The following is an 8,718-nucleotide window of genomic DNA, read 5'->3' on the forward strand; positions in this document are numbered from 1 at the left end:
ATCACTATTAATTTTTTACGGTGCTTAAAAAACATAAATAAGAAGATGATTTTTCTAATTCACACCTTAAAATACTTCTTGTGAATTATACAAACAAATATGAATACTTTCAAAATAAATCAGTTGCAAGAGTAGTAAAAAAAAGTTATTAAAGTTTTATTGATTTAGTAAGGTGATCAATTAATATAAATTAATTATATTTAGTATTAATACTTCATTTGTCCACTTTTAATTGTCATGTTCTTTTTTTTTAGAGTAAAACATAAGAACTTTGACTAACAATTTACGATATTTTTTTTTATCATATTAATATGCATATATGGCTATTTGTAGTACTTTTTGTATAGTTTTGAAATATACAAATATTTTTCTTAAAATATCGAATTAATGTAATCTTATTTTACTTTGAAAAATTGATTAAATTGACTTTTGAAAAACTAAATATAACAATTAAAAGTTGACGAAGGAGGTATAAAATAGAGGAAGTACTATAAAAGAATACAACTTTTTAGGTATATTGATTAGCATGCCTTGATAGTATAGTAAGACTTCAATGTATACACACATTTCAATATTTCCATCTTTCTTTCTTTGTTTTTAATTAAACAAAATGGCCATGGGCCAATTTATTGAATAACAAAAAAATGGAAACTAAAAGTTGAAGAAAAACGTCAGGTAGTAGAAATAAGAAAAAAAAATGAAAACTTAAAAAATATGGATCTATCTAGATTGTGGAAGGAGACCAAACATGCACCGATGGAATCTGATTTTTGAGATTAGGAAAGTCAGCTTCCTATTTAGATCGTCGCTGGTCAGAGCTAGATCCGTCATCTCTAAGCTCATGTGTGCTTTTTCATATCACTGTAAGTGTTCTTTCTTTGTTTTCTTTATATTCTTCTGTTACCCTTTCTCAATTGGGTTCTTTGTAATTGTTAATTTTTTCTTGTAAAGTTTCTTGGAAGAACGAAATCTCTAATTTGAATCTCATCAACATAACTTTGGTAAAAAAAAAGTTCTCATTTCAACATTCGAACATTCAAATTAGAACAAAGCCTAACAAAGACTTTGTTCAAGCAGGTATCACACTGGAAATAAGATTTTGATTGAAATTGTATTTAGATCTAGAGTTGTTCCGTCAACAATCGTATGTTTCATGAAATGGTGAGTTCCTTTTTTTCTTCATTTTATTGAATTGTAATAAGAACTTCGATTGAAGAGTATTAGCATGCATCAACTTCTTGTCGTGGAGTTAATTTTTTAAAATTATCAGGTGATGTCTTCTTCAGCTCTATTTTGCCTCGATGTTACTCTATTTGGGATGATCAACTAAGGTATAATATTTTAAATTTATATAAGCTTATGTTGATGCAGATTTTGTTAATTTTGCTTGGTGATTGAGAGTTTATTCTGTTGTCGTATCCGTTTTTATGTTCTTTGCAATGTCAGGTTAGATCTCTATCTTTGTTTTTGTTTTTATGTTTAACCATGTTGTTAGAGTAGATTGTGATGAATTATTACTTATTGCGGAAGCAGGGAAATGATTATTTGTTTTTTAAAATTCGAAAAGATGTCTTACATCTACAAATATGTAGTTAAGCTATTTTATTTTCCACTCAATTTGTTTTTTTTACACTAATCTCTATATTTTAATCTGATTTATATTGATATTTTCTGTAGTTTCAATGTGCTTATACCTATATAATGATGCATGCTTCAGATGAAAAGCTTACTGATCTAATTCATATGCTTGATAGATTATAATTCAGTTTACTAAATTAACATAACGTAAATAATTGTGTGTTTACTTGTTTAAACTTATTGGTGTTTATTTTTAATGTGCTGCTTCTTTGGAACATCTGAAACCATATATGAACTCCTTTAAATACTTGTTACAGGATAGCTAGCAAGATTAAATGTAAAGTTTAAAAAGTATCTAGAACCAAGCCCTCCATTGCATATATATAGTCTAGTTTATAAAAAAATAATGTCAACAGGCGGTTCCATTTCATATAATGGAAGAGTCTAATACTATCTTCAAAGCACACTCAATTACTTAAGTGTGAAATTGTTCACCATATGCATAAGTGTATTATCCCCTCCATTTTTTCAAACTCTTGCTACCAATTCTTCAAATTTAACAACTCAAATATCAGCTGTATTATCTGTCATTGTCAATAAAAGAGTTAACAATATTAATTTATTTAAAGTATTTTAATATTATAATTATTATAAATCTTTATAAAACAAAGTTAATTGGATAGTTTAATATTCTAAAATAAACTAACTTAAATAATTAAAGCCTATTTCCCATTCTGAAAAACTTATGTCTTCTTCTCCTTCTTTATAACTTTGCGTAACTTGTTAGTGGGTAGTTTGACATTTAATCCCTCATCATTTGAATGTGTTGGTCGAACTCCAACATGTTTGCCACTATTGGGATATAACTTTCCAGTCAAATCAATCACATCTTCATTTTGTGAAGAAGCACAATCTGAAATGCTATTTTTCATAAGTGTTTGAAAATAATTTAAATACATACATAATTTAGTAATTTATGTGTGTTGAATAGTTATACACATAATGTAAAATAACAAACTATGTTTTAAAATCTGAAAAGTTTAAAAACGAAATATAGATTGAATTAAATTATATACCTCAATTAGTTTATCTTCATCATAGCTCTGTCCACAATCAAGGGTTGCCTCCTGTTTCAAAAATTATAGTTAATTTATTTATATGACAATTAGAGTTAAATTTTAATAATATAGACACTTACATTTAAATTGTGTATAAGAGAAGGATGACAATATTCCTTTAGTAATGCTTCATCATCAATGAACTTTACTACTTTGTAAACATTATCATTCTTGTTAATGTTTGAATCCTTAATCTGGACTTTAAACATGAGCCTTTTCTCAATCAAAGAATCAATTTCTATTGGATAACCCATGTCAGCATCTCCTATTAATCCTGCCTTCAATTCCTTGGCAGTCTTTCCAATTAATTGTAGAACCTCTTTATTCCACAACAATAATGATATAAATCCAATTTCATCAGTAACATGAATATGAAGTTGATACCTAAAGTGTATAAAATAGAGTGTTATATAAATTTTAGTTAAATTTTAAAAATCTATATTGTTTGCTCCAACCTGTGAATAACAAATATAACTTCAGCATTGCATTTTATGCAATAATATTTGTCTCCCAAAGGATCAACCTTTGTGATACACTTATTGCAAGCCAAGTATGACCATCTGTGACCAAGTTCCAAACAAACAATCTTTACACCAATCCAATAGCTAGACTCCTGTGAGTTAAATCATAATGTTTAGATAATTATATGTACTATAAAAAAAATATAGATTATAATTAGTAATTTAATATATACAACTCACTTCAGTGCATTGAAGGAAATCCCTAATCCCTAATAAATTTAAAAGAGACCATTCATGTAGACAACTCCTCAAAAATTGAAATATGTTGTTGTGAACTTGTTTGTGAAACCTTCTCGTATTCACCTGATGCAATTAACATGTAAATTTATCATAAAATAGTAGTTATATAATTTGTTAATTTTAATTCATTTGGAGTACTTAATAATACATATGAATTGTCAAACTTATTTTTAAAATTCGAAGATTGTGGTAGATCTGCATTAATCCATAGTTGTTCAGCAACTACGAATAGAATAGGTATCTATAAAATAATTTATAAGATTTATTAAGTTAGATAAATATATTTGTAATAATGATAAACAATAGTTTAACAAAATAAAAACTTTAAAATTCATACCTCTAAATTTGTGTGTCTTCATTAATTGAAGAACAACAATTAATGGTTCATCTGTCGATCCAGATAAATGTGATTGCATTTGAAATGCGAGATCACCCCATAAAGTGGCAGGAAGCTTGTTTCTCCTACATAAACAGTGTTGTGAAAATGATAAATTTAATTATTATTTCTCCAACATAAACAATGTTGTGAAAATGATAAATTTAATTATTGTTATCATATAAGATAATATAATGGTATATACCCTATTAAATGTAAATTGTTTAATAATACTTACTGCTCATCTTCTACAACAATATTCATGAAAGAACTATTGTTGTCTCCTTTCTTTGACAATTGAATTGGTTCATATGAGACAACATGTCCAACAACTCTTAAAAAATGAAATGCTTAGTTATAATATTTACAGTATAATGAAAATAATTATATAATAATATTATTATTTACCAATTAGTTGATTCTCGTCGATCTTGTGTTGAATTTTCACTTCTTCAAAAGTGCGTAGCTTAAAAACATCCATATGAAAAGATGAATCTTCAATTTCAGTCACAATAGTACTCTGAGTGAATGTAAGCTTGTGTTTATGAGAATTTGATTTAAATTTACGAGTGATAAGGCGCTATCACAAAATATTTCATCTGATATAAACCATGATCATAAATCTTGTCTCTAAAATACTTTATTGTGAACTTATCAATAGATGCATGTATTCGATCACCCTATATGAAAATAAAATTTTGTATAATCATTAATCATTAATATTAAATGTATAATAGAATTAGAGAATAACATTAAAAACACAAATTTGAATTAAATCATACCTTTTCATCTTGCAAAATCAACTCCATAGTATACGGAATATTAGGCTTGTATTTATCGGACACTGTCCAGAAACGAATAACGCGAAATTTTAAATTCCAATTCATTAAGTTATTGGTAATTTCAGATATTGTGTTATATTGCAAAGCCATATTTTGTAATTTGAAAGTTGACAGAAACATGTTTAGTTTGAAACAAATGGTATCTATATATAGGTACTTAGTACGTGATTTGAGAAACAGTTTTTTCAAAAGTTAGTGGGAAGTTACAGAACTGCTCCTAATTTAAACTGCTCTAAATTTTAAACTGCTTTTGAATTTTTTATTACAGAGTTAGAGGTTAATTCAGATGCTGCCAGATATTGCTAACAAAGTTGTTTGGAACTGAAGAAGCTAACACGTCATTTATGCAATGAAATTGTATTAGATTTAAATATTAATACCGCTAAAGTGTTGATATTTTTTTACAATTAATTGTTAAAATTGATAAGTTGACAGACAAAATTATATCATGCTAATGATGACACGTGTTTATATTTATTTTAATTACAAATGTTAAATTAGTGTTTAATTGAAAATATGACACGTGTAAATTTAAACTTCCTTCAATAATTTTATTTCAGATTTTTGTAAATTCAAAAATTGACACGTTAAATTATATCAAGCAAATGTTGACACATGTTAAGATATTTTAATTAATTTTTATTTTAAATGTTAAATTAGTGATTAATTGATCCAGATTTGACACGTGCATATTAAATACTTCCTTTAATAAATTTATTTAAGTTTTTTTTAAATCAAAAGTTGAAATGTCAAATTATATAATGCAAATGCTGACACGTGTTAATAATTGTATAATAATTTATCATTTTAAAATGTTAAAATGAATGAATAATTAGAAGATGACACGTGTATATTTAATTTTTTTTGAAAATCTCTAACGTTTTCTTACGGATTTCCGTAAGAATATATATATATATATATATATAATTATGAATTGATAATTAAAAAGTAAAAAAAGTGAGATTAATTGTGGCGCTGACATGTAGGCGCTATCACCTCTCCTAATATATATATATATATATATATATAGATTTTATTCTAGATCAAATACCATTGATTTAGAGATAAAGTTAGTTATTATTTGAAATTCGAATTTTAAATTAATTATTTAGGTATTTTGTTGTGGATAATTTTGAGATTTATATTTTTAAAGGACTTGATTTCCTCTTCTTCTTTTTCTGAACTTAAAATTGTTTATTTATTTTATTAAATAAGGCAACAATGGATAGAGTTTAATAAATTAAAAAATATAGAAAAAAAATCTTTCCCATTTTTCCTACGAAAATCCATGTTTATCTTTCTTTTATTTTTCTTAAAATTATTTTTTAAAGATGTTGATTATGAAGTTTATATTTATTAATAGGGATAAAGTTAGTTATTATTTGAAATTTAAATTTGAAATTAATTATTTAGATACTTTATAGTGGCCAATTTTGAGATTTTTTTTTTAAAGGATGTGGTCTTTTTTTTCCTTCTTTTTTTTTAAAACTGAAAGTTGTTCATTTATTTTATTAAATAAAGCAACAATGGATAGAATTTAATAAATTAAAAGAAAAAAAACCTTTCCCATTTTCCCTATGAAAATTCACAGTTCTAATCATCTTTTAAAAAGAAAAAATCATTTTTTAAAATTTATCTTTTTATTATTAAATTATTTTATATTTTATTTTGATTGAAACTTTTTTCTTTCTTTTATTAAATAAGAAATGATGTATGGATAAAATTTAATATTTTAAAAAAAAGAAGTAACTATCCCATTTCCCTACGAACAGTGTTTAACTTCTGTTTTTTTATAAATCATTTTTTAAATTTACTTATTACTCAATATTTTATTCTAGATCAAATACCATTGATATAGAGATAAAGTTAGTTATTATTTGAAATTTAAATTTGAAATTAATTATTTAGGTATTTTGTGGTGGCTAATTTTGAGATTTATATTTTTAAAGGACGTTATTTCCTCTTCTTCTTTTTTTTTGTAACTTAAAAATTGTTTATTTATTTTATTAAATAAGGCACAATGGATAGAGTTTAATAAATTAAAAAATAAAGAAAAAAACTTTCCCATTTTTCCTACGAAAATCCATGTTAATCTTTCTTTTATTTTTCTTAAAATTATTTTTTAAAGATGTTGATTATGAAGTTTATATTTATTAATAGGGATAACGTTAGTTATTCTTTGAAATTTAAATTTTAAATTAATTATTTAGATATTTTATAGTGGCCAATTTTGAGATTTATTTTTTTAAAGCACGTGGTCTTTTTTTTCCTTCTTTTCTTTTTAACTGAAAGTTGTTTATTTCTTTTATTAAATAAAGCAACAATGGATAGAATTTAATAAATTAAAAGGAAAAAAAACTTTCCCATTTTCCCTATGAAAATTCACAGTTCTAATCATCTTTTTAAACAAAAAATCATTTTTTTATTATTAAATTATTTTATATTTTATTTTGATTGAAACTTTTTTCTTTCTTTTATTAAATAAGATATGTTGTATGGATAAAATTTAATAATTTTTTAAAAAAAAGTAACCATCCCATTTCCCTACGAACATGTTTTAACTTCTGTTTTTTTATAAATCATTTTTTAAATTTACTTATTACTCAATATTTTTTTCTAGATCAAATATCATTGATTTAGAGATAAATTTAGTTATTATTTGAAATTTGAATTTTAAATTAATTATTTAGGTATTTTGTGGTGGCTAATTTTGAGATTTATATTTTTAATGGACGTGATTTCCTCTTCTTCTTTTTTTGAACTTATAATTGTTTATTTATTTTATTAAATAAGGCAACAATGGATAGAGTTTAATAAATTAAAAGAAAAAAAAAAACTTTCCCATTTTTCCTACTAAAATCCATGTTTATCTTTCTTTTATTTTTCTTAAAATCATTTTTAATTTTTTTTTTATAATAGACTATTTTATTTTAATTGAATTTTTTTCTTTATTTTATTAGATAAGACATGTTGTATTGTTGTATGGATAGAATTTACTAAATTAAAAAATAAGAAGGAAAAACTAACTACCCCATTTCGCTAAGAACAGTTTTTAACTTCTGTTTTTTAATTATTATTTAAATTTATTTATTATATTTATTCTTGATAAAATACCTATGATTTAGGAGCATTTTTCGCTACCGTAAATCGTAATATAGAAGATTCAGTTATTCTTTTAGGGTGTGTGTTTGGTATGAATGAAAACATTTTTTGAAAATGTTTTTCAATTTTCTCATGTTTGGTTGGGTTAAATGTTTTGGAAAATGTTTTCCAAATCAACTCATTTTCCTCAAATTTAAGGAAAATGAGTTCCATTCAAAACTTAAGGAAAACATTTTCCAAAACTCTCTTCCAACTTCCAATTAAAAACAAAATGTTGAAAAAATCAATTTATTTGGTCGCTACCCTCAAACCAGCCCCCCAACCACCCCCCCAAAAAAATAATAATTTAAAATTTAAGTTATCTACTCTAGTAAAAATAAAAGAAATTTTTCAAAAACATTTTTCATTCATAAATCAAACACTAAAAGTATTTTCTACTCACCAACCAAACATGAGAAAATAAGTTAAAAATCAACTTGTTTCCAAGAAAACATTTTCCATGGAAAACATTTTCCTTCATACCAAACACACCCTTAATGTATCCCTATTGTTTAGGAGCACTTTTCTAGTCTAGGAAGAATATAATGTAGTTTTCTCTATTAAAAATTTTGAATTTTAGAAAACAGTAAAAAGTTCAGTTCTTTTCTTTTTCCCGTGTTTGCATATTTTATTTTTATTTTCAGATTGTAAATTAATTTTAATATTTTTCAAATTGATGCCAACTTATTTCTTAAAATTCTCAAATGACTAACGTGTTGATTTTTATATTTTGAATTTTAAAATAAATAATAATTTTTACAATTTTAATTTTTATTTAAATTTTGAAAAACAGTAAAATAAATTCTTATTTTTTCATTTGAAAATAAATAAATAATATTAGTAATTTATTATTTAATTCTACTACATATAATTAATAATTTTATAATTATTTAAAAAGCCTG

The 8,718-nt window shown here is 24.2% G+C and overlaps 1 long non-coding RNA gene across 1 annotated transcript; it reads left to right on the forward strand.

The window, feature by feature from the left end:
* Nucleotides 1-668: 668 nt before the first annotated feature.
* Nucleotides 669-5,064, forward strand: LOC107061062 (uncharacterized). Its single transcript, XR_001473733.1, has 4 exons — nt 669-863; nt 1,078-1,161; nt 1,271-1,331; nt 4,944-5,064. It is a non-coding gene; the product is annotated as an uncharacterized lncRNA (long non-coding RNA).
* Nucleotides 5,065-8,718: the final 3,654 nt, after the last annotated feature.

The sequence above is a fragment of the Solanum tuberosum genome, unplaced genomic scaffold (assembly GCF_000226075.1).
Source record: "Solanum tuberosum cultivar DM 1-3 516 R44 unplaced genomic scaffold, SolTub_3.0 scf00113, whole genome shotgun sequence".
Taxonomy (NCBI): domain Eukaryota; kingdom Viridiplantae; phylum Streptophyta; class Magnoliopsida; order Solanales; family Solanaceae; genus Solanum; species Solanum tuberosum.